Below are 25,217 nucleotides of genomic sequence, written 5' to 3' on the forward strand. Positions count from 1 at the left end.
ATACAGGGAATGTCTATTTAGCAAGTTGTTGCATGTCAGGTGGACAAGAATATGCAGTGCTAGAAGTACGGCTGCAGCAGTGATTCTCTATGTTCAGACACATTCAAGGGTATTTCTGGCCTCTGACCAGCCTGGAGACCCTAGCTTTGTGCAACTGTGCATTGCTCTGGTCAAGCAATTGACAAAGTGTTCTTGGACTGGCCAGTGCTTTGTTCTTTTAACTGACCACATGTTTAAGCCAGCTGGCAAAGGTTGCTTTCTCATATTATCCTCTGTGGCAACGGTATTTCTTCATGCCATCTCTTTCCAAATCCCTGCACTTTAATGTCCACACATGGTGCTGCCATGTAAGAAATTGTTTCACTGCTCTCTCTGGAAGCTCTGCAGTGGTTCTCGGTGGGACCTGGTTTTGAAGCAGTATGTTCATGGCATGCCATTGGGTCTGTGGTCCTCCAGGCACGGGTAAGCCCTTGAACAACTAAGGTGTCAGGGAGTCATCCAATCCTCCTCAAACAGCCTGCGATCCTAAGTTTTCTCTTTACCTTCTGGTCAGCACAAGCCATACAAATGTTGTTACACTTAGATTGCTGCCTAAAGAGTTTGTAGCACTCATCATTAAAAGCCCATTGCACTCAGTGAGAAGTAGTTGTAAGACAGTTGTTAAGCTGCAAAAAAAATGTTCCAAAACTAACGCTAACCCAAAGTGTTTTGAAAGCATTGATTTCGGTATTGAAAAAAAGGAAGCTACAGGGCAATCATTACTGAAACAACACCATGCCCAATGGAACGCCACACTGCTCTGTGAAGTGGGATCACTGTATTCAAAGTCCAGAGTGTTACACAATACTTAACGGAACAGGTTTAAACATGACTTCAAGTGTTGCTTTTAGCAGAAGAGAATGACAGAACTGCTTTCAGTTGAATAACAGACCATAATCACAAAGTCTCACAAGTCAACAGCATTTGCTTTATTCGTCCCTGGGTGGGCTTGAACCACCAACCTCTCGGTTAACAGCCGAGCGCGCTGGCCGATTGCGCCACAGAGACATGCTCCTCAGTTCTGCTTGTCGTTTGCAACTTGAGACATGCTGTGTACTCTGAGGCCAACATCGGTTACATGATTTCTTTAAAAAAAAACAGCTTTTGTGATGAAATCAATGTGTCCCCTCCAATCAGACTGATCCACAGTTGAGTGGAATTCTATCACACCTACTTGTAACAACGGATCACTTTTCAACGTACTGTGGAAGGGGTTGCGTTGGGTGGTTTGACCCTGTCTAGGAAAGGTGTTTTTAGGGGACAAGTAATAAAAGTCCTGCTCCCAGGTATGAACATTTGAAAGCTTTTATAGACGAGTGAATGTGTGAAGGCACTGCTGGGAGTTGAACCCAGGATCTCCTGTTTACAAGACAGGCGCTTTCTCCAACTAAGCTACAGCGCCCATTGGAAGTGTACAGTTTGGGGCAACTGCTGCAAATATCTCTGCATCAAGCCTTCCAAAGTGTCTGAGGTGGGTTGCCACATTGTATTTCCATTGCCTTTTGCCCGAAGCTGCTGTCGGTACTTAGGACATTGGCACCAACTATAAGGAAATGCAAAAGAGGCACTGCTGGGATTTGAACCCAGGATCTCCTGTTTACTAGACAGGCACTTTGACCAACTAAGCCACAGCGCCATCAATTGATTTGCTTTGAGAATGTTTCATATTAAGTGTGTAACTGAATCGAATCAGCTTGTTAACATCTTTACTCCCCTGTGCTGGAAAGATGCCAGTGTTGAAGGTTGGCTAGCAGACCAAGATGACAATCTCTCACAAGTCATTTGATCACCCAGTTTTCACAGCCCCTCAGCATTCATGTTTGTTGGTCCAATTTTGGAACAGATAGAAAAGTGCCACAATAACCCTGAGCCATCCCGCAAGTATAAACATATTTTGTGTCTTACAATTGTTTGCTATTCTATATCTGACAGAGTTGTGCTTTTCCTTGCAACTGTTGTCTGTACCATGATACAGGGAATGTCTATTTAGCAAGTTGTTGCATGTCAGGTGGACAAGAATATGCAGTGCTAGAAGTACGGCTGCAGCAGTGATTCTCTATGTTCAGACACATTCAAGGGTATTTCTGGCCTCTGACCAGCCTGGAGACCCTAGCTTTGTGCAACTGTGCATTGCTCTGGTCAAGCAATTGACAAAGTGTTCTTGGACTGGCCAGTGCTTTGTTCTTTTAACTGACCACATGTTTAAGCCAGCTGGCAAAGGTTGCTTTCTCATATTATCCTCTGTGGCAACGGTATTTCTTCATGCCATCTCTTTCCAAATCCCTGCACTTTAATGTCCACACATGGTGCTGCCATGTAAGAAATTGTTTCACTGCTCTCTCTGGAAGCTCTGCAGTGGTTCTCGGTGGGACCTGGTTTTGAAGCAGTATGTCCATGGCATGCCATTGGGTCTGTGGTCCTCCAGGCACGGGTAAGCCCTTGAACAACTAAGGTGTCAGGGAGTCATCCAATCCTCCTCAAACAGCCTGCGATCCTAAGTTTTCTCTTTACCTTCTGGTCAGCACAAGCCATACAAATGTTGTTACACTTAGATTGCTGCCTAAAGAGTTTGTAGCACTCATCATTAAAAGCCCATTGCACTCAGTGAGAAGTAGTTGTAAGACAGTTGTTAAGCTGCAAAAAAAATGTTCCAAAACTAACGCTAACCCAAAGTGTTTTGAAAGCATTGATTTCGGTATTGAAAAAAAGGAAGCTACAGGGCAATCATTACTGAAACAACACCATGCCCAATGGAACGCCACACTGCTCTGTGAAGTGGGATCACTGTATTCAAAGTCCAGAGTGTTACACAATACTTAACGGAACAGGTTTAAAGATGACTTCAAGTGTTGCTTTTAGCAGAAGAGAACGACAGAACTGCTTTCAGTTGAATAACAGACCATAATCACAAAGTCTCACAAGTCAACAGCATTTGCTTTATTCGTCCCTGGGTGGGCTTGAACCACCAACCTCTCGGTTAACAGCCGAGCGCGCTGGCCGATTGCGCCACAGAGACATGCTCCTCAGTTCTGCTTGTCGTTTGCAACTTGAGACATGCTGTGTACTCTGAGGCCAACATCGGTTACATGATTTCTTTAAAAAAAAACAGCTTTTGTGATGAAATCAATGTGTCCCCTCCAATCAGACTGATCCACAGTTGAGTGGAATTCTATCACACCTACTTGTAACAACGGATCACTTTTCAACGTACTGTGGAAGGGGTTGCGTTGGGTGGTTTGACCCTGTCTAGGAAAGGTGTTTTTAGGGGACAAGTAATAAAAGTCCTGCTCCCAGGTATGAACATTTGAAAGCTTTTATAGACGAGTGAATGTGTGAAGGCACTGCTGGGAGTTGAACCCAGGATCTCCTGTTTACAAGACAGGCGCTTTCTCCAACTAAGCTACAGCGCCCATTGGAAGTGTACAGTTTGGGGCAACTGCTGCAAATATCTCTGCATCAAGCCTTCCAAAGTGTCTGAGGTGGGTTGCCACATTGTATTTCCATTGCCTTTTGCCCGAAGCTGCTGTCGGTACTTAGGACATTGGCACCAACTATAAGGAAATGCAAAAGAGGCACTGCTGGGATTTGAACCCAGGATCTCCTGTTTACTAGACAGGCACTTTGACCAACTAAGCCACAGCGCCATCAATTGATTTGTTTAGAGAATGTTTCATATTAAGTGTGTAACTGAATCGAATCAGCTTGTTAACATCTTTACTCCCCTGTGCTGGAAAGATGCCAGTGTTGAAGGTTGGCTAGCAGACCAAGATGACAATCTCTCACAAGTCATTTGATCACCCAGTTTTCACAGCCCCTCAGCATTCATGTTTGTTGGTCCAATTTTGGAACAGATAGAAAAGTGCCACAATAACCCTGAGCCATCCCGCAAGTATAAACATATTTTGTGTCTTACAATTGTTTGCTATTCTATATCTGACAGAGTTGTGCTTTTCCTTGCAACTGTTGTCTGTACCATGATACAGGGAATGTCTATTTAGCAAGTTGTTGCATGTCAGGTGGACAAGAATATGCAGTGCTAGAAGTACGGCTGCAGCAGTGATTCTCTATGTTCAGACACATTCAAGGGTATTTCTGGCCTCTGACCAGCCTGGAGACCCTAGCTTTGTGCAACTGTGCATTGCTCTGGTCAAGCAATTGACAAAGTGTTCTTGGACTGGCCAGTGCTTTGTTCTTTTAACTGACCACATGTTTAAGCCAGCTGGCAAAGGTTGCTTTCTCATATTATCCTCTGTGGCAACGGTATTTCTTCATGCCATCTCTTTCCAAATCCCTGCACTTTAATGTCCACACATGGTGCTGCCATGTAAGAAATTGTTTCACTGCTCTCTCTGGAAGCTCTGCAGTGGTTCTCGGTGGGACCTGGTTTTGAAGCAGTATGTTCATGGCATGCCATTGGGTCTGTGGTCCTCCAGGCACGGGTAAGCCCTTGAACAACTAAGGTGTCAGGGAGTCATCCAATCCTCCTCAAACAGCCTGCGATCCTAAGTTTTCTCTTTACCTTCTGGTCAGCACAAGCCATACAAATGTTGTTACACTTAGATTGCTGCCTAAAGAGTTTGTAGCACTCATCATTAAAAGCCCATTGCACTCAGTGAGAAGTAGTTGTAAGACAGTTGTTAAGCTGCAAAAAAAATGTTCCAAAACTAACGCTAACCCAAAGTGTTTTGAAAGCATTGATTTCGGTATTGAAAAAAAGGAAGCTACAGGGCAATCATTACTGAAACAACACCATGCCCAATGGAACGCCACACTGCTCTGTGAAGTGGGATCACTGTATTCAAAGTCCAGAGTGTTACACAATACTTAACGGAACAGGTTTAAACATGACTTCAAGTGTTGCTTTTAGCAGAAGAGAACGACAGAACTGCTTTCAGTTGAATAACAGACCATAATCACAAAGTCTCACAAGTCAACAGCATTTGCTTTACTCGTCCCTGGGTGGGCTTGAACCACCAACCTCTCGGTTAACAGCCGAGCGCGCTGGCCGATTGCGCCACAGAGACATGCTCCTCAGTTCTGCTTGTCGTTTGCAACTTGAGACATGCTGTGTACTCTGAGGCCAACATCGGTTACATGATTTCTTTAAAAAAAAAAAGCTTTTGTGATGAAATCAATGTGTCCCCTCCAATCAGACTGATCCACAGTTGAGTGGAATTCTATCACACCTACTTGTAACAACGGATCACTTTTCAACGTACTGTGGAAGGGGTTGCGTTGGGTGGTTTGACCCTGTCTAGGAAAGGTGTTTTTAGGGGACAAGTAATAAAAGTCCTGCTCCCAGGTATGAACATTTGAAAGCTTTTATAGACGAGTGAATGTGTGAAGGCACTGCTGGGAGTTGAACCCAGGATCTCCTGTTTACAAGACAGGCGCTTTCTCCAACTAAGCTACAGCGCCCATTGGAAGTGTACAGTTTGGGGCAACTGCTGCAAATATCTCTGCATCAAGCCTTCCAAAGTGTCTGAGGTGGGTTGCCACATTGTATTTCCATTGCCTTTTGCCCGAAGCTGCTGTCGGTACTTAGGACATTGGCACCAACTATAAGGAAATGCAAAAGAGGCACTGCTGGGATTTGAACCCAGGATCTCCTGTTTACTAGACAGGCACTTTGACCAACTAAGCCACAGCGCCATCAATTGATTTGCTTTGAGAATGTTTCATATTAAGTGTGTAACTGAATCGAATCAGCTTGTTAACATCTTTACTCCCCTGTGCTGGAAAGATGCCAGTGTTGAAGGTTGGCTAGCAGACCAAGATGACAATCTCTCACAAGTCATTTGATCACCCAGTTTTCACAGCCCCTCAGCATTCATGTTTGTTGGTCCAATTTTGGAACAGATAGAAAAGTGCCACAATAACCCTGAGCCATCCCGCAAGTATAAACATATTTTGTGTCTTACAATTGTTTGCTATTCTATATCTGACAGAGTTGTGCTTTTCCTTGCAACTGTTGTCTGTACCATGATACAGGGAATGTCTATTTAGCAAGTTGTTGCATGTCAGGTGGACAAGAATATGCAGTGCTAGAAGTACGGCTGCAGCAGTGATTCTCTATGTTCAGACACATTCAAGGGTATTTCTGGCCTCTGACCAGCCTGGAGACCCTAGCTTTGTGCAACTGTGCATTGCTCTGGTCAAGCAATTGACAAAGTGTTCTTGGACTGGCCAGTGCTTTGTTCTTTTAACTGACCACATGTTTAAGCCAGCTGGCAAAGGTTGCTTTCTCATATTATCCTCTGTGGCAACGGTATTTCTTCATGCCATCTCTTTCCAAATCCCTGCACTTTAATGTCCACACATGGTGCTGCCATGTAAGAAATTGTTTCACTGCTCTCTCTGGAAGCTCTGCAGTGGTTCTCGGTGGGACCTGGTTTTGAAGCAGTATGTTCATGGCATGCCATTGGGTCTGTGGTCCTCCAGGCACGGGTAAGCCCTTGAACAACTAAGGTGTCAGGGAGTCATCCAATCCTCCTCAAACAGCCTGCGATCCTAAGTTTTCTCTTTACCTTCTGGTCAGCACAAGCCATACAAATGTTGTTACACTTAGATTGCTGCCTAAAGAGTTTGTAGCACTCATCATTAAAAGCCCATTGCACTCAGTGAGAAGTAGTTGTAAGACAGTTGTTAAGCTGCAAAAAAAATGTTCCAAAACTAACGCTAACCCAAAGTGTTTTGAAAGCATTGATTTCGGTATTGAAAAAAAGGAAGCTACAGGGCAATCATTACTGAAACAACACCATGCCCAATGGAACGCCACACTGCTCTGTGAAGTGGGATCACTGTATTCAAAGTCCAGAGTGTTACACAATACTTAACGGAACAGGTTTAAACATGACTTCAAGTGTTGCTTTTAGCAGAAGAGAACGACAGAACTGCTTTCAGTTGAACAACAGACCATAATCACAAAGTCTCACAAGTCAACAGCATTTGCTTTACTCGTCCCTGGGTGGGCTTGAACCACCAACCTCTCGGTTAACAGCCGAGCGCGCTGGCCGATTGCGCCACAGAGACATGCTCTTCAGTTCTGCTTGTCGTTTGCAACTTGAGACATGCTGTGTACTCTGAGGCCAACATCGGTTACATGAGTTCTTTAAAGAAAAATAGCTTTTGTGATGAAATCAATGTGTCCCCTCCAATCAGACTGATCCACAGGTGAGTGGAATCACACCTACTTGTAACAACGGATCACTTTTCAACGTACTGTGGAAGGGGTTGCGTTGGGTGGTTTGACCCTGTCTAGGAAAGGTGTTTTTAGGGGACAAGTAATAAAAGACCTGCTCCCAGGTATGAACATTTGAAAGCTTTTATAGACAAGTGAATGTGTGAAGGCACTGCTGGGAGTTGAACCCAGGATCTCCTGTTTACAAGACAGGTGCTTTCTCCAACTAAGCTACAGCGCCCATTGGAAGTCTACAGTTTGGGGCAACTGCTGCAAATATCTCTGCATCAAGCCTTCCAAAGTGTCTGAGGTGGGTTGCCACATTGTATTTCCATTGCCTTTTGCCCGAAGCTGCTGTCGGTACTTAGGACATTGCCACCAACTATAAGGAAATGCAAAAGAGGCACTGCTGGGATTTGAACCCAGGATCTCCTGTTTACTAGACAGGCACTTTGACCAACTAAGCCACAGCGCCATCAATTGATTTGCTTTGAGAATGTTTCATATTAAGTGTGTAACTGAATCGAATCAGCTTGTTAACATCTTTACTCCCCTGTGCTGGAAAGATGCCAGTGTTGAAGGTTGGCTAGCAGACCAAGATGACAATCTCTCACAAGTCATTTGATCACCCAGTTTTCACAGCCCCTCAGCATTCATGTTTGTTGGTCCAATTTTGGAACAGATAGAAAAGTGCCACAATAACCCTGAGCCATCCCGCAAGTATAAACATATTTTGTGTCTTACAATTGTTTGCTATTCTATATCTGACAGAGTTGTGCTTTTCCTTGCAACTGTTGTCTGTACCATGATACAGGGAATGTCTATTTAGCAAGTTGTTGCATGTCAGGTGGACAAGAATATGCAGTGCTAGAAGTACAGCTGCAGCAGTGATTCTCTATGTTCAGACACATTCAAGGGTATTTCTGGCCTCTGACCAGCCTGGAGACCCTAGCTTTGTGCAACTGTGCATTGCTCTGGTCAAGCAATTGACAAAGTGTTCTTGGACTGGCCAGTGCTTTGTTCTTTTAACTGACCACATGTTTAAGCCAGCTGGCAAAGGTTGCTTTCTCATATTATCCTCTGTGGCAACGGTATTTCTTCATGCCATCTCTTTCCAAATCCCTGCACTTTAATGTCCACACATGGTGCTGCCATGTAAGAAATTGTTTCACTGCTCTCTCTGGAAGCTCTGCAGTGGTTCTCGGTGGGACCTGGTTTTGAAGCAGTATGTTCATGGCATGCCATTGGGTCTGTGGTCCTCCAGGCACGGGTAAGCCCTTGAACAACTAAGGTGTCAGGGAGTCATCCAATCCTCCTCAAACAGCCTGCGATCCTAAGTTTTCTCTTTACCTTCTGGTCAGCACAAGCCATACAAATGTTGTTACACTTAGATTGCTGCCTAAAGAGTTTGTAGCACTCATCATTAAAAGCCCATTGCACTCAGTGAGAAGTAGTTGTAAGACAGTTGTTAAGCTGCAAAAAAAATGTTCCAAAACTAACGCTAACCCAAAGTGTTTTGAAAGCATTGATTTCGGTATTGAAAAAAAGGAAGCTACAGGGCAATCATTACTGAAACAACACCATGCCCAATGGAACGCCACACTGCTCTGTGAAGTGGGATCACTGTATTCAAAGTCCAGAGTGTTACACAATACTTAACGGAACAGGTTTAAACATGACTTCAAGTGTTGCTTTTAGCAGAAGAGAACGACAGAACTGCTTTCAGTTGAATAACAGACCATAATCACAAAGTCTCACAAGTCAACAGCATTTGCTTTACTCGTCCCTGGGTGGGCTTGAACCACCAACCTCTCGGTTAACAGCCGAGCGCGCTGGCCGATTGCGCCACAGAGACATGCTCCTCAGTTCTGCTTGTCGTTTGCAACTTGAGACATGCTGTGTACTCTGAGGCCAACATCGGTTACATGATTTCTTTAAAAAAAAACAGCTTTTGTGATGAAATCAATGTGTCCCCTCCAATCAGACTGATCCACAGTTGAGTGGAATTCTATCACACCTACTTGTAACAACGGATCACTTTTCAACGTACTGTGGAAGGGGTTGCGTTGGGTGGTTTGACCCTGTCTAGGAAAGGTGTTTTTAGGGGACAAGTAATAAAAGTCCTGCTCCCAGGTATGAACATTTGAAAGCTTTTATAGACGAGTGAATGTGTGAAGGCACTGCTGGGAGTTAAACCCAGGATCTCCTGTTTACAAGACAGGCGCTTTCTCCAACTAAGCTACAGCGCCCATTGGAAGCGTACAGTTTGGGGCAACTGCTGCAAATATCTCTGCATCAAGCCTTCCAAAGTGTCTGAGGTGGGTTGCCACATTGTATTTCCATTGCCTTTTGCCCGAAGCTGCTGTCGGTACTTAGGACATTGGCACCAACTATAAGGAAATGCAAAAGAGGCACTGCTGGGATTTGAACCCAGGATCTCCTGTTTACTAGACAGGCACTTTGACCAACTAAGCCACAGCGCCATCAATTGATTTGCTTTGAGAATGTTTCATATTAAGTGTGTAACTGAATCGAATCAGCTTGTTAACATCTTTACTCCCCTGTGCTGGAAAGATGCCAGTGTTGAAGGTTGGCTAGCAGACCAAGATGACAATCTCTCACAAGTCATTTGATCACCCAGTTTTCACAGCCCCTCAGCATTCATGTTTGTTGGTCCAATTTTGGAACAGATAGAAAAGTGCCACAATAACCCTGAGCCATCCCGCAAGTATAAACATATTTTGTGTCTTACAATTGTTTGCTATTCTATATCTGACAGAGTTGTGCTTTTCCTTGCAACTGTTGTCTGTACCATGATACAGGGAATGTCTATTTAGCAAGTTGTTGCATGTCAGGTGGACAAGAATATGCAGTGCTAGAAGTACGGCTGCAGCAGTGATTCTCTATGTTCAGACACATTCAAGGGTATTTCTGGCCTCTGACCAGCCTGGAGACCCTAGCTTTGTGCAACTGTGCATTGCTCTGGTCAAGCAATTGACAAAGTGTTCTTGGACTGGCCAGTGCTTTGTTCTTTTAACTGACCACATGTTTAAGCCAGCTGGCAAAGGTTGCTTTCTCATATTATCCTCTGTGGCAACGGTATTTCTTCATGCCATCTCTTTCCAAATCCCTGCACTTTAATGTCCACACATGGTGCTGCCATGTAAGAAATTGTTTCACTGCTCTCTCTGGAAGCTCTGCAGTGGTTCTCGGTGGGACCTGGTTTTGAAGCAGTATGTCCATGGCATGCCATTGGGTCTGTGGTCCTCCAGGCACGGGTAAGCCCTTGAACAACTAAGGTGTCAGGGAGTCATCCAATCCTCCTCAAACAGCCTGCGATCCTAAGTTTTCTCTTTACCTTCTGGTCAGCACAAGCCATACAAATGTTGTTACACTTAGATTGCTGCCTAAAGAGTTTGTAGCACTCATCATTAAAAGCCCATTGCACTCAGTGAGAAGTAGTTGTAAGACAGTTGTTAAGCTGCAAAAAAAATGTTCCAAAACTAACGCTAACCCAAAGTGTTTTGAAAGCATTGATTTCGGTATTGAAAAAAAGGAAGCTACAGGGCAATCATTACTGAAACAACACCATGCCCAATGGAACGCCACACTGCTCTGTGAAGTGGGATCACTGTATTCAAAGTCCAGAGTGTTACACAATACTTAACGGAACAGGTTTAAACATGACTTCAAGTGTTGCTTTTAGCAGAAGAGAACGACAGAACTGCTTTCAGTTGAATAACAGACCATAATCACAAAGTCTCACAAGTCAACAGCATTTGCTTTATTCGTCCCTGGGTGGGCTTGAACCACCAACCTCTCGGTTAACAGCCGAGCGCGCTGGCCGATTGCGCCACAGAGACATGCTCCTCAGTTCTGCTTGTCGTTTGCAACTTGAGACATGCTGTGTACTCTGAGGCCAACATCGGTTACATGATTTCTTTAAAAAAAACCAGCTTTTGTGATGAAATCAATGTGTCCCCTCCAATCAGACTGATCCACAGTTGAGTGGAATTCTATCACACCTACTTGTAACAACGGATCACTTTTCAACGTACTGTGGAAGGGGTTGCGTTGGGTGGTTTGACCCTGTCTAGGAAAGGTGTTTTTAGGGGACAAGTAATAAAAGTCCTGCTCCCAGGTATGAACATTTGAAAGCTTTTATAGACGAGTGAATGTGTGAAGGCACTGCTGGGAGTTGAACCCAGGATCTCCTGTTTACAAGACAGGCGCTTTCTCCAACTAAGCTACAGCGCCCATTGGAAGTGTACAGTTTGGGGCAACTGCTGCAAATATCTCTGCATCAAGCCTTCCAAAGTGTCTGAGGTGGGTTGCCACATTGTATTTCCATTGCCTTTTGCCCGAAGCTGCTGTCGGTACTTAGGACATTGGCACCAACTATAAGGAAATGCAAAAGAGGCACAGCTGGGATTTGAACCCAGGATCTCCTGTTTACTAGACAGGCACTTTGACCAACTAAGCCACAGCGCCATCAATTGATTTGCTTTGAGAATGTTTCATATTAAGTGTGTAACTGAATCGAATCAGCTTGTTAACATCTTTACTCCCCTGTGCTGGAAAGATGCCAGTGTTGAAGGTTGGCTAGCAGACCAAGATGACAATCTCTCACAAGTCATTTGATCACCCAGTTTTCACAGCCCCTCAGCATTCATGTTTGTTGGTCCAATTTTGGAACAGATAGAAAAGTGCCACAATAACCCTGAGCCATCCCGCAAGTATAAACATATTTTGTGTCTTACAATTGTTTGCTATTCTATATCTGACAGAGTTGTGCTTTTCCTTGCAACTGTTGTCTGTACCATGATACAGGGAATGTCTATTTAGCAAGTTGTTGCATGTCAGGTGGACAAGAATATGCAGTGCTAGAAGTACGGCTGCAGCAGTGATTCTCTATGTTCAGACACATTCAAGGGTATTTCTGGCCTCTGACCAGCCTGGAGACCCTAGCTTTGTGCAACTGTGCATTGCTCTGGTCAAGCAATTGACAAAGTGTTCTTGGACTGGCCAGTGCTTTGTTCTTTTAACTGACCACATGTTTAAGCCAGCTGGCAAAGGTTGCTTTCTCATATTATCCTCTGTGGCAACAGTATTTCTTCATGCCATCTCTTTCCAAATCCCTGCACTTTAATGTCCACACATGGTGCTGCCATGTAAGAAATTGTTTCACTGCTCTCTCTGGAAGCTCTGCAGTGGTTCTCGGTGGGACCTGGTTTTGAAGCAGTATGTTCATGGCATGCCATTGGGTCTGTGGTCCTCCAGGCACGGGTAAGCCCTTGAACAACTAAGGTGTCAGGGAGTCATCCAATCCTCCTCAAACAGCCTGCGATCCTAAGTTTTCTCTTTACCTTCTGGTCAGCACAAGCCATACAAATGTTGTTACACTTAGATTGCTGCCTAAAGAGTTTGTAGCACTCATCATTAAAAGCCCATTGCACTCAGTGAGAAGTAGTTGTAAGACAGTTGTTAAGCTGCAAAAAAAATGTTCCAAAACTAACGCTAACCCAAAGTGTTTTGAAAGCATTGATTTCGGTATTGAAAAAAAGGAAGCTACAGGGCAATCATTACTGAAACAACACCATGCCCAATGGAACGCCACACTGCTCTGTGAAGTGGGATCACTGTATTCAAAGTCCAGAGTGTTACACAATACTTAACGGAACAGGTTTAAACATGACTTCAAGTGTTGCTTTTAGCAGAAGAGAACAACAGAACTGCTTTCAGTTGAATAACAGACCATAATCAAAAAGTCTCACAAGTCAACAGCATTTGCTTTACTCGTCCCTGGGTGGGCTTGAACCACCAACCTCTCGGTTAACAGCTGAGCACGCTGGCCGATTGCGCCACAGAGACATGCTCTTCAGTTGTGCTTGTCGTTAGCAACTTGAGACATGCTGTGTACTCTGAGGCCAACATCGGTTAAATGATTTCTTTAAGAAAAACCAGCTTTTGTGATGAAATCAATGTATCCCCTCCAATCAGACTGATCCACAGTTGAGTGGAATTCTATCACACCTACTTGTAACAACGGATCACTTTTTAACGTACTGTGGAAGGGGTTGCGTTGGGTGGTTTGACCCTGTCTAGGAAAGGTGTTTTTAGGGGACAAGTAATAAAAGTCCTGCTCCCAGGTATGAACATTTGAAAGCTTTTATAGACGAGTGAATGTGTGAAGGCACTGCTGGGAGTTGAACCCAGGATCTCCTGTTTACAAGACAGGCGCTTTCTCCAACTAAGCTACAGCTCCCATTGGAAGTGTACAGTTTGGGGCAACTGCTGCAAATATCTCTGCATCAAGCCTTCCAAAGAGTCTGAGGTGGGTTGCCACATTGTATTTCCATTGCCTTTTGCCCGAAGCTGCTGTCGGTACTTAGGACATTGGCACCAACTATAAGGAAATGCAAAAGAGGCACTGCTGGGATTTTAACCCAGGATCTCCTGTTTACTAGACAGGCACTTTGACCAACTAAGCCACAGCGCCATCAATTGATTTGCTTTGAGAATGATTCATATTAAGTGTGTAACTGAATCGAATCAGCTTGTTAACATCTTTACTCCCCTGTGCTGGAAAGATGCCAGTGTTGAAGGTTGGCTAGCAGACCAAGATGACAATCTCTCACAAGTCATTTGATCACCCAGTTTTCACAGCCCCTCAGCATTCATGTTTGTTGGTCCAATTTTGGAACAGATAGAAAAGTGCCACAATAACCCTGAGCCATCCCGCAAGTATAAACATATTTTGTGTCTTACAATTGTTTGCTATTCTATATCTGACAGAGTTGTGCTTTTCCTTGCAACTGTTGTCTGTACCATGATACAGGGAATGTCTATTTAGCAAGTTGTTGCATGTCAGGTGGACAAGAATATGCAGTGCTAGAAGTACGGCTGCAGCAGTGATTCTCTATGTTCAGACACATTCAAGGGTATTTCTGGCCTCTGACCAGCCTGGAGACCCTAGCTTTGTGCAACTGTGCATTGCTCTGGTCAAGCAATTGACAAAGTGTTCTTGGACTGGCCAGTGCTTTGTTCTTTTAACTGACCACATGTTTAAGCCAGCTGGCAAAGGTTGCTTTCTCATATTATCCTCTGTGGCAACGGTATTTCTTCATGCCATCTCTTTCCAAATCCCTGCACTTTAATGTCCACACATGGTGCTGCCATGTAAGAAATTGTTTCACTGCTCTCTCTGGAAGCTCTGCAGTGGTTCTCGGTGGGACCTGGTTTTGAAGCAGTATGTTCATGGCATGCCATTGGGTCTGTGGTCCTCCAGGCACGGGTAAGCCCTTGAACAACTAAGGTGTCAGGGAGTCATCCAATCCTCCTCAAACAGCCTGCGATCCTAAGTTTTCTCTTTACCTTCTGGTCAGCACTAGCCATACAAATGTTGTTACACTTAGATTGCTGCCTAAAGAGTTTGTAGCACTCATCATTAAAAGCCCATTGCACTCAGTGAGAAGTAGTTGTAAGACAGTTGTTAAGCTGCAAAAAAAATGTTCCAAAACTAACGCTAACCCAAAGTGTTTTGAAAGCATTGATTTCGGTATTGAAAAAAAGGAAGCTACAGGGCAATCATTACTGAAACAACACCATGCCCAATGGAACGCCACACTGCTCTGTGAAGTGGGATCACTGTATTCAAAGTCCAGAGTGTTACACAATACTAAACGGAACAGGTTTAAACATGACTTCAAGTGTTGCTTTTAGCAGAAGAGAACAACAGAACTGCTTTCAGTTGAATAACAGACCACAATCACAAAGTCTCACAAGTCAACAGCATTTGCTTTACTCGTCCCTGGGTGGGCTTGAACCACCAACCTCTCGGTTAACAGCCGAGCGCGCTGGCCGATTGCGCCACAGAGACATGCTCTTCAGTTCTGCTTGTCGTTTGCAACTTGAGACATGCTGTGTACTCTGAGGCCAACATCGGTTACATGATTTCTTTAAAAAAAAACAGCTTTTGTGATGAAATCAATGTGTCCCCTCCAATCAGACTGATCCACAGTTGAGTGGAATTCTATCACACCTACTTGTAACAACGGATCACTTTTCAACGTACTGTGGAAGGGGTTGCGTTGGGTGTTTTGAGCCTGTCTCGGAAAGGTGTTTTTAGGGGACAAGTAATAAAAAACCTGCTTCCAGGTATGAACAATTGAATGCTTTTATAGACGAGTGATTTTGTGAAGGCACTGCTGGGAGTTGAACCCAGGATCTCCTGTTTACTAGACAGGCACTTTGACCAACTAAGCCACAGTGCCATCAATTGACTTGCTTTGAGAATGTTTCATATTAAGTGTGTAACTGAATCGAATCAGCTTGTTAACATCTTTACTCCCCTGTGCTGGAAAGATGCCAGTGTTGAAGGTTGGCTAGCAGACCAAGATGACAATCTCTCACAAGTCATTTGATCACCCAGTTTTCACAGCCCCTCAGCATTCATGTTTGTTGGTCCAATTTTGGAACAGATAGAAAAGTGCCACAATAACCCTGAGCCATCCCACAAGTATAAACATATTTTGTGTCTTACAATTGTTTGCTATTCTATATCTGACAGAGTTGTGCTTTTCCTTGCAACTGTTGTCTGTACCATGATACAGGGAATGTCTATTTAGCAAGTTGTTGCATGTCAGGTGGACAAGAATATGCAGTGCTAGAAGTACAGCTGCAGCAGTGATTCTCTATGTTCAGACACATTCAAGGGTATTTCTGGCCTCTGACCAGCCTGGAGACCCTAGCTTTGTGCAACTGTGCATTGCTCTGGTCAAGCAATTGACAAAGTGTTCTTGGACTGGCCAGTGCTTTGTTCTTTTAACTGACCACATGTTTAAGCCAGCTGGCAAAGGTTGCTTTCTCATATTATCCTCTGTGGCAACGGTATTTCTTCATGCCATCTCTTTCCAAATCCCTGCACTTTAATGTCCACACATGGTGCTGCCATGTAAGAAATTGTTTCACTGCTCTCTCTGGAAGCTCTGCAGTGGTTCTCGGTGGGACCTGGTTTTGAAGCAGTATGTTCATGGCATGCCATTGGGTCTGTGGTCCTCCAGGCACGGGTAAGCCCTTGAACAACTAAGGTGTCAGGGAGTCATCCAATCCTCCTCAAACAGCCTGTGATCCTAAGTTTTCTCTTTACCTTCTGGTCAGCACAAGCCATACAAATGTTGTTACACTTAGATTGCTGCCTAAAGAGTTTGTAGCACTCATCATTAAAAGCCCATTGCACTCAGTGAGAAGTAGTTGTAAGACAGTTGTTAAGCTGCAAAAAAAATGTTCCAAAACTAACGCTAACCCAAAGTGTTTTGAAAGCATTGATTTCGGTATTGAAAAAAAGGAAGCTACAGGGCAATCATTACTGAAACAACACCATGCCCAATGGAACGCCACACTGCTCTGTGAAGTGGGATCACTGTATTCAAAGTCCAGAGTGTTACACAATACTTAACGGAACAGGTTTAAACATGACTTCAAGTGTTGCTTTTAGCAGAAGAGAACAACAGAACTGCTTTCAGTTGAACAACAGACCATAATCACAAAGTCTCACAAGTCAACAGCATTTGCTTTACTCGTCCCTGGGTGGGCTTGAACCACCAACCTCTCGGTTAACAGCCGAGCACGCTGGCCGATTGCGCCACAGAGACATGCTCTTCAGTTCTGCTTGTCGTTTGCAACTTGAGACATGCTGTGTACTCTGAGGCCAACATCGGTTACATGATTTCTTTAAAGAAAAACAGCTTTTGTGATGAAATCAATGTGTCCCCTCCAATCAGACTGATCCACAGTTGAGTGGAATTCTATCACACCTACTTGTAACAACGGATCACTTTTCAACGTACTGTGGAAGGGGTTGCGTTGGGTGGTTTGACCCTGTCTAGGAAAGGTGTTTTTAGGGGAGAAGTAATAAAAGAACTGCTCCCAGGTATGAACATTTGAAAGCTTTTATAGACAAGTGAATGTGTGAAGGCACTGCTGGGAGTTGAACCCAGGATCTCCTGTTTACAAGACAGGTGCTTTCTCCAACTAAGCTACAGCGCCCATTGGAAGTCTACAGTTTGGGGCAACTGCTGCAAATATCTCTGCATCAAGCCTTCCAAAGTGTCTGAGGTGGGTTGCCACATTGTATTTCCATTGCCTTTTGCCCGAAGCTGCTGTCGGTACTTAGGACATTGCCACCAACTATAAGGAAATGCAAAAGAGGAACTGCTGGGATTTGAACCCAGGATCTCCTGTTTACTAGACAGGCACTTTGACCAACTAAGCCACAGCACCATCAATTGATTTGTCTTAAGAATGTTTCATATTAAGTGTGTAACTGAATCGAATCAGCTTGTTACCATCTTTACTCTCCTGTGCTGGAAAGATGCCAGTGTTGAAGGTTGGCTAGCAGACCAAGATGACAATCTCTCACAAGTCATTTGATCACCCAGTTTTCACAGCCCCTCAGCATTCATGTTTGTTGGTCCAATTTTGGAACAGATAGAAAAGTGCCACAATAACCCTGAGCCATCCCGCAAGTATAAACATATTTTGTGTCTTACAATTGTTTGCTATTCTATATCTGACAGAGTTGTGCTTTTCCTTGCAACTGTTGTCTGTACCATGATACAGGGAATGTCTATTTAGCAAGTTGTTGCATGTCAGGTGGACAAGAATATGCAGTGCTAGAAGTACAGCTGCAGCAGTGATTCTCTATGTTCAGACACATTCAAGGGTATTTCTGGCCTCTGACCAGCCTGGAGACCCTAGCTTTGTGCAACTGTGCATTGCTCTGGTCAAGCAATTGACAAAGTGTTCTTGGACTGGCCAGTGCTTTGTTCTTTTAACTGACCACATGTTTAAGCCAGCTGGCAAAGGTTGCTTTCTCATATTATCCTCTGTGGCAACGGTATTTCTTCATGCCATCTCTTTCCAAATCCCTGCACTTTAATGTCCACACATGGTGCTGCCATGTAAGAAATTGTTTCACTGCTCTCTCTGGAAGCTCTGCAGTGGTTCTCGGTGGGACCTGGTTTTGAAGCAGTATGTTCATGGCATGCCATTGGGTCTGTGGTCCTCCAGGCACGGGTAAGCCCTTGAACAACTAAGGTGTCAGGGAGTCATCCAATCCTCCTCAAACAGCCTGCGATCCTAAGTTTTCTCTTTACCTTCTGGTCAGCACAAGCCATACAAATGTTGTTACACTTAGATTGCTGCCTAAAGAGTTTGTAGCACTCATCATTAAAAGCCCATTGCACTCAGTGAGAAGTAGTTGTAAGACAGTTGTTAAGCTGCAAAAAAAATGTTCCAAAACTAACGCTAACCCAAAGTGTTTTGAAAGCATTGATTTCGGTATTGAAAAAAAGGAAGCTACAGGGCAATCATTACTGAAACAACACCATGCCCAATGGAACGCCACACTGCTCTGTGAAGTGGGATCACTGTATTCAAAGTCCAGAGTGTTACACAATACTTAACGGAACAGGTTTAAAGATGACTTCAAGTGTTGCTTTTAGCAGAAGAGAACAACAGAACTGCTTTCAGTTGAACAACAGACCATAATCACAAAGTCTCACAAGTCAACAGCATTTGCTTTACTCGTCCCTGGGTGGGCTTGAACCACCAACCTCTCGGTTAACAGCCGAGCGCGCTGGCCGATTGCGCCACAGAGACATGCTCTTCAGTTCTGCTTGTCGTTTGCAACTTGAGACATGCTGTGTACTCTGAGGCCAACATCGGTTACATGATTTCTTTAAAGAAAAACAGCTTTTGTGATGAAATCAATGTGTCCCCTCCAATCAGACTGATCCACAGTTGAGTGGAATTCTATCACACCTACTTGTAACAACGGATCACTTTTCAACGTACTGTGGAAGGGGTTGCGTTGGGTGGTTTGACCCTGTCTAGGAAAGGTGTTTTTAGGGGAGAAGTAATAAAAGACCTGCTCCCAGGTATGAACATTTGAAAGCTTTTATAGACAAGTGAATGTGTGAAGGCACTGCTGGGAGTTGAACCCAGGATCTCCTGTTTACAAGACAGGTGCTTTCTCCAACTAAGCTACAGCGCCCATTGGAAGTCTACAGTTTGGGGCAACTGCTGCAAATATCTCTGCATCAAGCCTTCCAAAGTGTCTGAGGTGGGTTGCCACATTGTATTTCCATTGCCTTTTGCCCGAAGCTGCTGTCGGTACTTAGGACATTGCCACCAACTATAAGGAAATGCAAAAGAGGCACTGCTGGGATTTGAACCCAGGATCTCCTGTTTACTAGACAGGCACTTTGACCAACTAAGCCACAGCACCATCAATTGATTTGTCTTAAGAATGTTTCATATTAAGTGTGTAACTGAATCGAATCAGCTTGTTACCATCTTTACTCTCCTGTGCTGGAAAGATGCCAGTGTTGAAGGTTGGCTAGCAGACCAAGATGACAATCTCTCACAAGTCATTTGATCACCCAGTTTTCACAGCCCCTCAGCATTCATGTTTGTTGGTCCAATTTTGGAACAGATAGAAAAGTGCCACAATAACCCTGAGCCATCCCGCAAGTATAAACATATTTTGTGTCTTACAATTGTTGGGCCACGCAGGCTTAGAACAGTCAAGCAATGGACTTGGGCCTGCACCTCTGTAAAAGCCTCATTTGAGTTATTCACTGAGATCACAAAGAGGCCTAAAAGGACTCTTAATCCCAGAATCCCCTGCGGTACTTCACACCTACGTGTGAAGTAAAGGGGGGACCGGAACCTCTCTCTCCTCATTGGAGGGGACCTGAGGTAGACCCCCATGGAGCAGGCCAGGCTACAAAACTCCAAGACTTCCATTGCTCGCTCTCTTTCACGCGCTGACCTTCGGTGCTCGGAGACCCAAGAAGATCTCCTGTTTCCTGCAACAATCTTCCTTTGTTTTAAGTTTTGGCGCGCAGGTAATCCGCGGCCGGCAGTGTTCTAAATTCCGAGCTCGGATTGTCCAGTGAACGCATCTCAGTTTCTCGGAGAGTGTCAGACTATAACAGATTATCAGAAAGATAACGGTCTTATTCCGTCCTGCAACGAAAGGACATCAAAGGACATCTTTCCACTCGACGGAGAACCAACGAAGCCGCTCTCGCCGTAAGGGACCCTCGCCGCCATCAGACGCCTCTGCACCAGGACGGACAGAAGATCTGCTCCATCGCCGGACTCTTTTCCTTTCACCAATCGCGGACAAAGCGATTCACAAGTGAGGCTTAATTAGGTCTGGGCAGAATTAGCTTTAGAGAGTGTTTTTAACAATTGTTGATCAAAGCAGAAACTGTAATTTTTATCTTTGTTGGACCTGCGTCCTGAGTTTTAACTGTTTAAAACTCTTGTTGTTTCGGACCGCTGCGTCCTATATGTGTTTAGCGTAACAGCGTTATAACCGGGTATTACTCTTCTGATCAGAAAGGCCAGTGTAAGCTGTATTAACCTGAATTCGGCTATTGGTTTGTTTCTGTGAATGAAGGGAATTACTCCGAGTTGTGGCGCGGGAGTCGGACTGTGATCCGGCCTCTTCAGGCACGCATTTCTCTTTTATTCTCTTTTATTTCCCCTTCTACGCACACACATACACACATATTCCCGTGTAAACGTACATCTGGAGACCAACTCCACCACCGCGCCATTACGCACAGAGATCTATACACTCGCGGCTATCCAGACGCCTCAGAGACACAGATTGTGTAGGGCCGAACTCGGTCTCTTCTAGACCTTAAGGCCACATTTAGGCCTTTGTTAGGTGTGTGCCATCGGAAGGGCGACCACGTGGGACGAAGTAATCTTCCCCCCCCCTTCTCTCTCCCTTTCATCCACACGTGCACGCACCCAGGTCTTTGTTAGGTTTGCGCCATCGTGAACGACCACGTGGGTACGAAGCCATCCCCCCCCCTTTCTTCTTCCCTCTTTCTCTCTCTCTCTCTCTCTCACACACACACACACACACACACACACACACACACACCTACATTCACACCTCATCCACAAGCCTTTGCTTGATAATGTTTGTTGCTTAGATTAGTTATAATAGTTATTTGTTTAATTAAGTTAATTGATTTTGGATTGATGTTGCTTTGTTTAAATAAATTCTGTTATAATTTTAAGAGAGCAGTTGTTTGTGGTTACTGGTGTATTTGCATTGTGATATAAGCTGGGTGCGAAGGCTTTGTGTACGGATTTCACGCCTTCAATTTATTAAATATAGTTATTCATTATTAATAATATTAGTAATTAAATAACTAATTTGAGACTGATTTGAGTGATATTTTGGTTATATTTACCTGATTACAGGTTGGTGCCCCAAAACGAGATTAAACATAGTTTAATGATATTTTATTTATATTATTAATAATTAAGTATAATTATTAAAGAATATAACCAAAGTTGACTTGATACAACCCCAACAAATGGTGCGGCCCGTGTGAGGCCTTCAATAAACCAGCTTTATTGCACTGTTAATGCACAGTAATCCAAACTTAAAATCCTAAAAAGGATCCTTCGGAAGAAAATTATATTTTCTTTAATTTTTTTGTGGTTTAAGCAAAGCAGACATCAAGCTGTGGCTTAGTTGTGTTTTATGTTGTTAGTTAATGGTTAAAGCCGTAACTGTTGTCCCCTTTGGGTCCATACAACAATTGGACATAATGATGCAGCTAGTGTGACTTTATCAAGGAACTTGATTTGTTGCATTAATCTAGATTTTGATCCTAAAGTATTCGACTAAAGGATTGTGGTGCTCCTTGTTGTTTGAGAGCCATTTGGCCAGATGAGAGTGTAACCTCATCATTGTTGCATAGCCAGCTGTCTGAGAGGTGTGAGTTCCTCCCTTCCTTTGAGGACTTGAGGTGTGAATCCCCTCTCCTATCTTCCAGGATAGACTGCAGTGATCAGTTGGGAAACTTAGATAAGATTTGCTCTTGTGTACCAAGACCCTAGGTGAGTCGGGGGCTGAGACTCCTTTTGGATCAGACGACGCAGCACTGCAAGAAACTGCTGCCGGTCTGACGAACCTCTCCTCAGAGGAGAGTGCCAACCTATATAGCTAGTCAATTAGCATTAGTGATAAGAAGTTAGAAGAGCTAGTTGATCTTGTCAACCACAGAGCCAGGCTCACCCCTAATAAAGACAGAATGTATGCAGAAGACATACATCAACTATGGTCCAAAGCTCACTATGGATCAGCCGATCCACCCCTTCAAGACATAGTTGCTAATCTTATCCACCTCCCTATAGAGCAGCTCGACAGCCTGAACTCCTACACCCTCAGCACATGTGAAAAGAAACTAAAGGGCTTGGTTGAATATGCAAATCAAGCAACCGGGAAGCCAACACGTACAGTTTCAGATGTTCTAGGCGAAATTCTCCTCCTTTATCAGCGCAAATCAAATGTGCAGAATGAGATACACCGGGAACAGCTAGCCCGGGTACTAGAAGAAGGACAGATCCTGCGGGACGACTTCGAAAGAATGCAGGATAAACTAAAGACCTTGCAGGAAAATTGCAAGGCCCTGCAGGAGGAGAATAAAACACTGCATGAAAGCAGCAAACTGGCCGAACAGAAGAAACAAAGTGACACGGTACCCAGATTTCAGGATAGGCAGATAAGTACTGCAGCCCCCAGATCAGCTGAGGAAACCTCAGACGAAGGATGGGAGACTGAACCAAGCCCCTGGAGGAGGGAGACAGACATGTTGCAGGATCTGGAGGAGAGGGGAAGGCACCGCCGGGTCGACCCAGGCACAAAAGCGCCCACGTCCTCAGACCACCCGGTAAAGAGCTGGATGATTAAAGATGAAGGGCCCCCGCGTTCTGCAATACGCTTTGAGCGAAGAGAGCCCTCACCCCGCAGGAGGAGAGGCTTTACTCCCCCTAGAGACAGGGAGGAGACACAGGCCCAATTGGGCACCGAACGCTACCTGTCCCACGATAGACGGCCACGTCTGAGCCGAACACAAACCCCGCCACAGTTACAACCCTACTACCGTGACAACCACAGGGCTTACGATTCGTCAGACGAATCGGACGACCCTTGCCAGCCTTCGGGTCAGGGCCTGCGAACCAGGCAGATAGAACCTCAGGCCAAAGATCTGAAGCGTTTTGACCCAGATAGTCCAGATTCAAGTATCAACGACTACCTTAGAGCAGTTGACCATTGTCTCCTTGACCTGCCTCATGCGTCCTCACATGAAAAACTGAAACGGATCTGGAAGACTACGGCTAGGAGTGTCCGTGATTTCATGGGGACAATCCCACCAAAGGTCCGATCCTTGCAGAAAGGAAACAAATCTGTTAGTCAGCACTTACAAACTGCCAAGCAGAAAGTGTTGGACATGTTTGAATTAATTCAGGGAGCACAGGTAAGCATGGAGCAAGACATATCGTCAGGATATGACTCTGATCCTGGACCAAGCCCCTTAAGAGATCAAACAACCCTGCTGAAAAAGCTCAGTAAAGAACCGAGCAGCCAGGATAACCCAATGACTGAGGAAATAAGTCTAGTTTTCCCTGATTTTGACTGTGGAGCCCCGCTCCTTGGGGAAACGCCCCAGTTCTCTGACAACTGTGACACCCTTTCACACCTTCACAGGTTTGAATCACCACATAGGAAGGGGGGTGACTTCTCAGCCCCCAGAGGCAGAGATAACACCAGGCCCCCTCCTGCTACCTGTAGGTTCCCATTGCAGGATTCACAGCTGAGGAATATCCAAACCTCAGATGACTGGGATGGCTCCCTTCTACCCAGAGATCAAAGAATGCGCATAAGGCTCATTGAATCTATGGCACAGGATGTAGAGCGGTTTGATCCAGATAACTCAGACCTCTGCATCGATGATTACCTCAGAGAGATTAACCTGTGTCTCAGTGAGGTACCTGATGCATCCACAAGAGAAAAACTCAGGCTGATCTGGAAGACAACTTCCAAGAGTGTCCGTAACTTCACGACTACCCTTCAGCCTGAGATCAGATACCAGTACTCTGCGCTCTGCAATGCTTTGCGCCAGGAATACTCCACCTACATTGACCCTGCATCTGCCCTTCTTAGTGCTTTCAGTGTCTTGCACCAGAAGCACGAGGCCCCCAAAGATTATTACTGGCGACTAAGATCTGCATATTTCCAGGGACGTAAGGCTCCAGGTCTGGAAGAGAACCCAACTTTCAAGTCCATCTTCATGCACAATCTGCATGGCTGCGTGCGTTCAGATGTCACCCTGCATAGTCGTACACATCAGCTTAGTATGAAAGAGATCAAGAGATTCGCACAGGCGGTTTGGCAGACACGCTTACGTCACGTGTCACGTGAGGGCAACAAGTTGCCTTGTGCTAAGAATAAGAGACCATATCACCGGCAGAATAGAGAACAGAGCCAGGGGGGTGAAGGTGGGACTCAACCACAGAGTAGGTTCCAGCCTGGAGAACTGATCGCTACCAGATCTGAACGGAACTCTCGGGATGGCCGTAGTCTGAGACAGAAGGGTAGGTATAATCGGAGTTCCTACGAGCTCCCTAAGGACTCCCTCGCTTACAGAGAACCTGATTCTGACTCCACATAGGAGTGGGGGTGTAGCCTCCATTCTAGAAACACAACAATGTCACTCTACCGACATGAATGTTTCCTAGTCCCTGTTTTGTGTTTTGACATAGGTAGGGAGACACATAATGTACATGTACATTTACACACCTACATGCCACAAACACCTTCCCACAGGCTTACTCCTGCCCAGGCTAGGAGTTAGCCCACAAATCTACACCTTATACTCTTCTCTTTCTCCCCTCCTCTTGTCTGTTTGTTTCATTTGTTTTGTTAAAGAATGTGCCCTGAGTAGCGAAGCTTTGCTAATGCCTGGTTATGTTTTATGCCTAGCTTTAGACATAGTTAGACAGTCTGCCCAGACTTTGCCTCAGTGTCTGCCCAGACCGAATGCCTCTCAAAATGTATGGACTTTTGGTAATTATTTGAAAATTTGTCTCCTCACGCATGGACTGTTGGCCCTATTTG

The 25,217-nt window shown here is 44.8% G+C and overlaps 29 non-coding genes across 29 annotated transcripts; all 29 read right to left on the minus strand.

Moving 5' to 3' along the window:
* Positions 1 to 973: 973 nt before the first annotated feature.
* Positions 974 to 1,047, minus strand: trnan-guu (transfer RNA asparagine (anticodon GUU)). The gene has a single exon. It is a non-coding gene; the product is annotated as a tRNA-Asn (tRNA).
* Positions 1,048 to 1,367: 320 nt separating this feature from the next.
* Positions 1,368 to 1,441, minus strand: trnat-ugu (transfer RNA threonine (anticodon UGU)). The gene has a single exon. It is a non-coding gene; the product is annotated as a tRNA-Thr (tRNA).
* Positions 1,442 to 1,601: 160 nt separating this feature from the next.
* trnat-agu (transfer RNA threonine (anticodon AGU)) lies at positions 1,602 to 1,675 on the minus strand. Its single transcript has one exon. It is a non-coding gene; the product is annotated as a tRNA-Thr (tRNA).
* Positions 1,676 to 2,981: 1,306 nt separating this feature from the next.
* Positions 2,982 to 3,055, minus strand: trnan-guu (transfer RNA asparagine (anticodon GUU)). Its single transcript has one exon. It is a non-coding gene; the product is annotated as a tRNA-Asn (tRNA).
* A 320-nt stretch (positions 3,056 to 3,375) lies between these two features.
* trnat-ugu (transfer RNA threonine (anticodon UGU)) lies at positions 3,376 to 3,449 on the minus strand. Its single transcript has one exon. It is a non-coding gene; the product is annotated as a tRNA-Thr (tRNA).
* Positions 3,450 to 3,609: 160 nt separating this feature from the next.
* On the minus strand, positions 3,610 to 3,683 carry trnat-agu (transfer RNA threonine (anticodon AGU)). Its single transcript has one exon. It is a non-coding gene; the product is annotated as a tRNA-Thr (tRNA).
* Positions 3,684 to 4,989: 1,306 nt separating this feature from the next.
* trnan-guu (transfer RNA asparagine (anticodon GUU)) lies at positions 4,990 to 5,063 on the minus strand. The gene has a single exon. It is a non-coding gene; the product is annotated as a tRNA-Asn (tRNA).
* Positions 5,064 to 5,383: 320 nt separating this feature from the next.
* On the minus strand, positions 5,384 to 5,457 carry trnat-ugu (transfer RNA threonine (anticodon UGU)). The gene has a single exon. It is a non-coding gene; the product is annotated as a tRNA-Thr (tRNA).
* Positions 5,458 to 5,617: 160 nt separating this feature from the next.
* trnat-agu (transfer RNA threonine (anticodon AGU)) lies at positions 5,618 to 5,691 on the minus strand. The gene has a single exon. It is a non-coding gene; the product is annotated as a tRNA-Thr (tRNA).
* Positions 5,692 to 6,997: 1,306 nt separating this feature from the next.
* On the minus strand, positions 6,998 to 7,071 carry trnan-guu (transfer RNA asparagine (anticodon GUU)). The gene has a single exon. It is a non-coding gene; the product is annotated as a tRNA-Asn (tRNA).
* Positions 7,072 to 7,386: 315 nt separating this feature from the next.
* On the minus strand, positions 7,387 to 7,460 carry trnat-ugu (transfer RNA threonine (anticodon UGU)). Its single transcript has one exon. It is a non-coding gene; the product is annotated as a tRNA-Thr (tRNA).
* Positions 7,461 to 7,620: 160 nt separating this feature from the next.
* Positions 7,621 to 7,694, minus strand: trnat-agu (transfer RNA threonine (anticodon AGU)). The gene has a single exon. It is a non-coding gene; the product is annotated as a tRNA-Thr (tRNA).
* Positions 7,695 to 9,000: 1,306 nt separating this feature from the next.
* On the minus strand, positions 9,001 to 9,074 carry trnan-guu (transfer RNA asparagine (anticodon GUU)). Its single transcript has one exon. It is a non-coding gene; the product is annotated as a tRNA-Asn (tRNA).
* A 320-nt stretch (positions 9,075 to 9,394) lies between these two features.
* On the minus strand, positions 9,395 to 9,468 carry trnat-ugu (transfer RNA threonine (anticodon UGU)). Its single transcript has one exon. It is a non-coding gene; the product is annotated as a tRNA-Thr (tRNA).
* A 160-nt stretch (positions 9,469 to 9,628) lies between these two features.
* trnat-agu (transfer RNA threonine (anticodon AGU)) lies at positions 9,629 to 9,702 on the minus strand. The gene has a single exon. It is a non-coding gene; the product is annotated as a tRNA-Thr (tRNA).
* Positions 9,703 to 11,008: 1,306 nt separating this feature from the next.
* trnan-guu (transfer RNA asparagine (anticodon GUU)) lies at positions 11,009 to 11,082 on the minus strand. Its single transcript has one exon. It is a non-coding gene; the product is annotated as a tRNA-Asn (tRNA).
* A 320-nt stretch (positions 11,083 to 11,402) lies between these two features.
* Positions 11,403 to 11,476, minus strand: trnat-ugu (transfer RNA threonine (anticodon UGU)). The gene has a single exon. It is a non-coding gene; the product is annotated as a tRNA-Thr (tRNA).
* Positions 11,477 to 11,636: 160 nt separating this feature from the next.
* On the minus strand, positions 11,637 to 11,710 carry trnat-agu (transfer RNA threonine (anticodon AGU)). Its single transcript has one exon. It is a non-coding gene; the product is annotated as a tRNA-Thr (tRNA).
* A 1,306-nt stretch (positions 11,711 to 13,016) lies between these two features.
* Positions 13,017 to 13,090, minus strand: trnan-guu (transfer RNA asparagine (anticodon GUU)). The gene has a single exon. It is a non-coding gene; the product is annotated as a tRNA-Asn (tRNA).
* A 320-nt stretch (positions 13,091 to 13,410) lies between these two features.
* Positions 13,411 to 13,484, minus strand: trnat-ugu (transfer RNA threonine (anticodon UGU)). Its single transcript has one exon. It is a non-coding gene; the product is annotated as a tRNA-Thr (tRNA).
* Positions 13,485 to 13,644: 160 nt separating this feature from the next.
* Positions 13,645 to 13,718, minus strand: trnat-agu (transfer RNA threonine (anticodon AGU)). The gene has a single exon. It is a non-coding gene; the product is annotated as a tRNA-Thr (tRNA).
* Positions 13,719 to 15,024: 1,306 nt separating this feature from the next.
* Positions 15,025 to 15,098, minus strand: trnan-guu (transfer RNA asparagine (anticodon GUU)). The gene has a single exon. It is a non-coding gene; the product is annotated as a tRNA-Asn (tRNA).
* Positions 15,099 to 15,418: 320 nt separating this feature from the next.
* On the minus strand, positions 15,419 to 15,492 carry trnat-agu (transfer RNA threonine (anticodon AGU)). The gene has a single exon. It is a non-coding gene; the product is annotated as a tRNA-Thr (tRNA).
* Positions 15,493 to 16,798: 1,306 nt separating this feature from the next.
* Positions 16,799 to 16,872, minus strand: trnan-guu (transfer RNA asparagine (anticodon GUU)). The gene has a single exon. It is a non-coding gene; the product is annotated as a tRNA-Asn (tRNA).
* A 320-nt stretch (positions 16,873 to 17,192) lies between these two features.
* trnat-ugu (transfer RNA threonine (anticodon UGU)) lies at positions 17,193 to 17,266 on the minus strand. The gene has a single exon. It is a non-coding gene; the product is annotated as a tRNA-Thr (tRNA).
* Positions 17,267 to 17,426: 160 nt separating this feature from the next.
* trnat-agu (transfer RNA threonine (anticodon AGU)) lies at positions 17,427 to 17,500 on the minus strand. Its single transcript has one exon. It is a non-coding gene; the product is annotated as a tRNA-Thr (tRNA).
* Positions 17,501 to 18,806: 1,306 nt separating this feature from the next.
* trnan-guu (transfer RNA asparagine (anticodon GUU)) lies at positions 18,807 to 18,880 on the minus strand. Its single transcript has one exon. It is a non-coding gene; the product is annotated as a tRNA-Asn (tRNA).
* A 320-nt stretch (positions 18,881 to 19,200) lies between these two features.
* On the minus strand, positions 19,201 to 19,274 carry trnat-ugu (transfer RNA threonine (anticodon UGU)). Its single transcript has one exon. It is a non-coding gene; the product is annotated as a tRNA-Thr (tRNA).
* A 160-nt stretch (positions 19,275 to 19,434) lies between these two features.
* trnat-agu (transfer RNA threonine (anticodon AGU)) lies at positions 19,435 to 19,508 on the minus strand. Its single transcript has one exon. It is a non-coding gene; the product is annotated as a tRNA-Thr (tRNA).
* Positions 19,509 to 25,217: the final 5,709 nt, after the last annotated feature.

The sequence above is a fragment of the Labrus bergylta genome, chromosome 23 (assembly GCF_963930695.1).
Source record: "Labrus bergylta chromosome 23, fLabBer1.1, whole genome shotgun sequence".
NCBI lineage: Eukaryota > Metazoa > Chordata > Actinopteri > Labriformes > Labridae > Labrus > Labrus bergylta.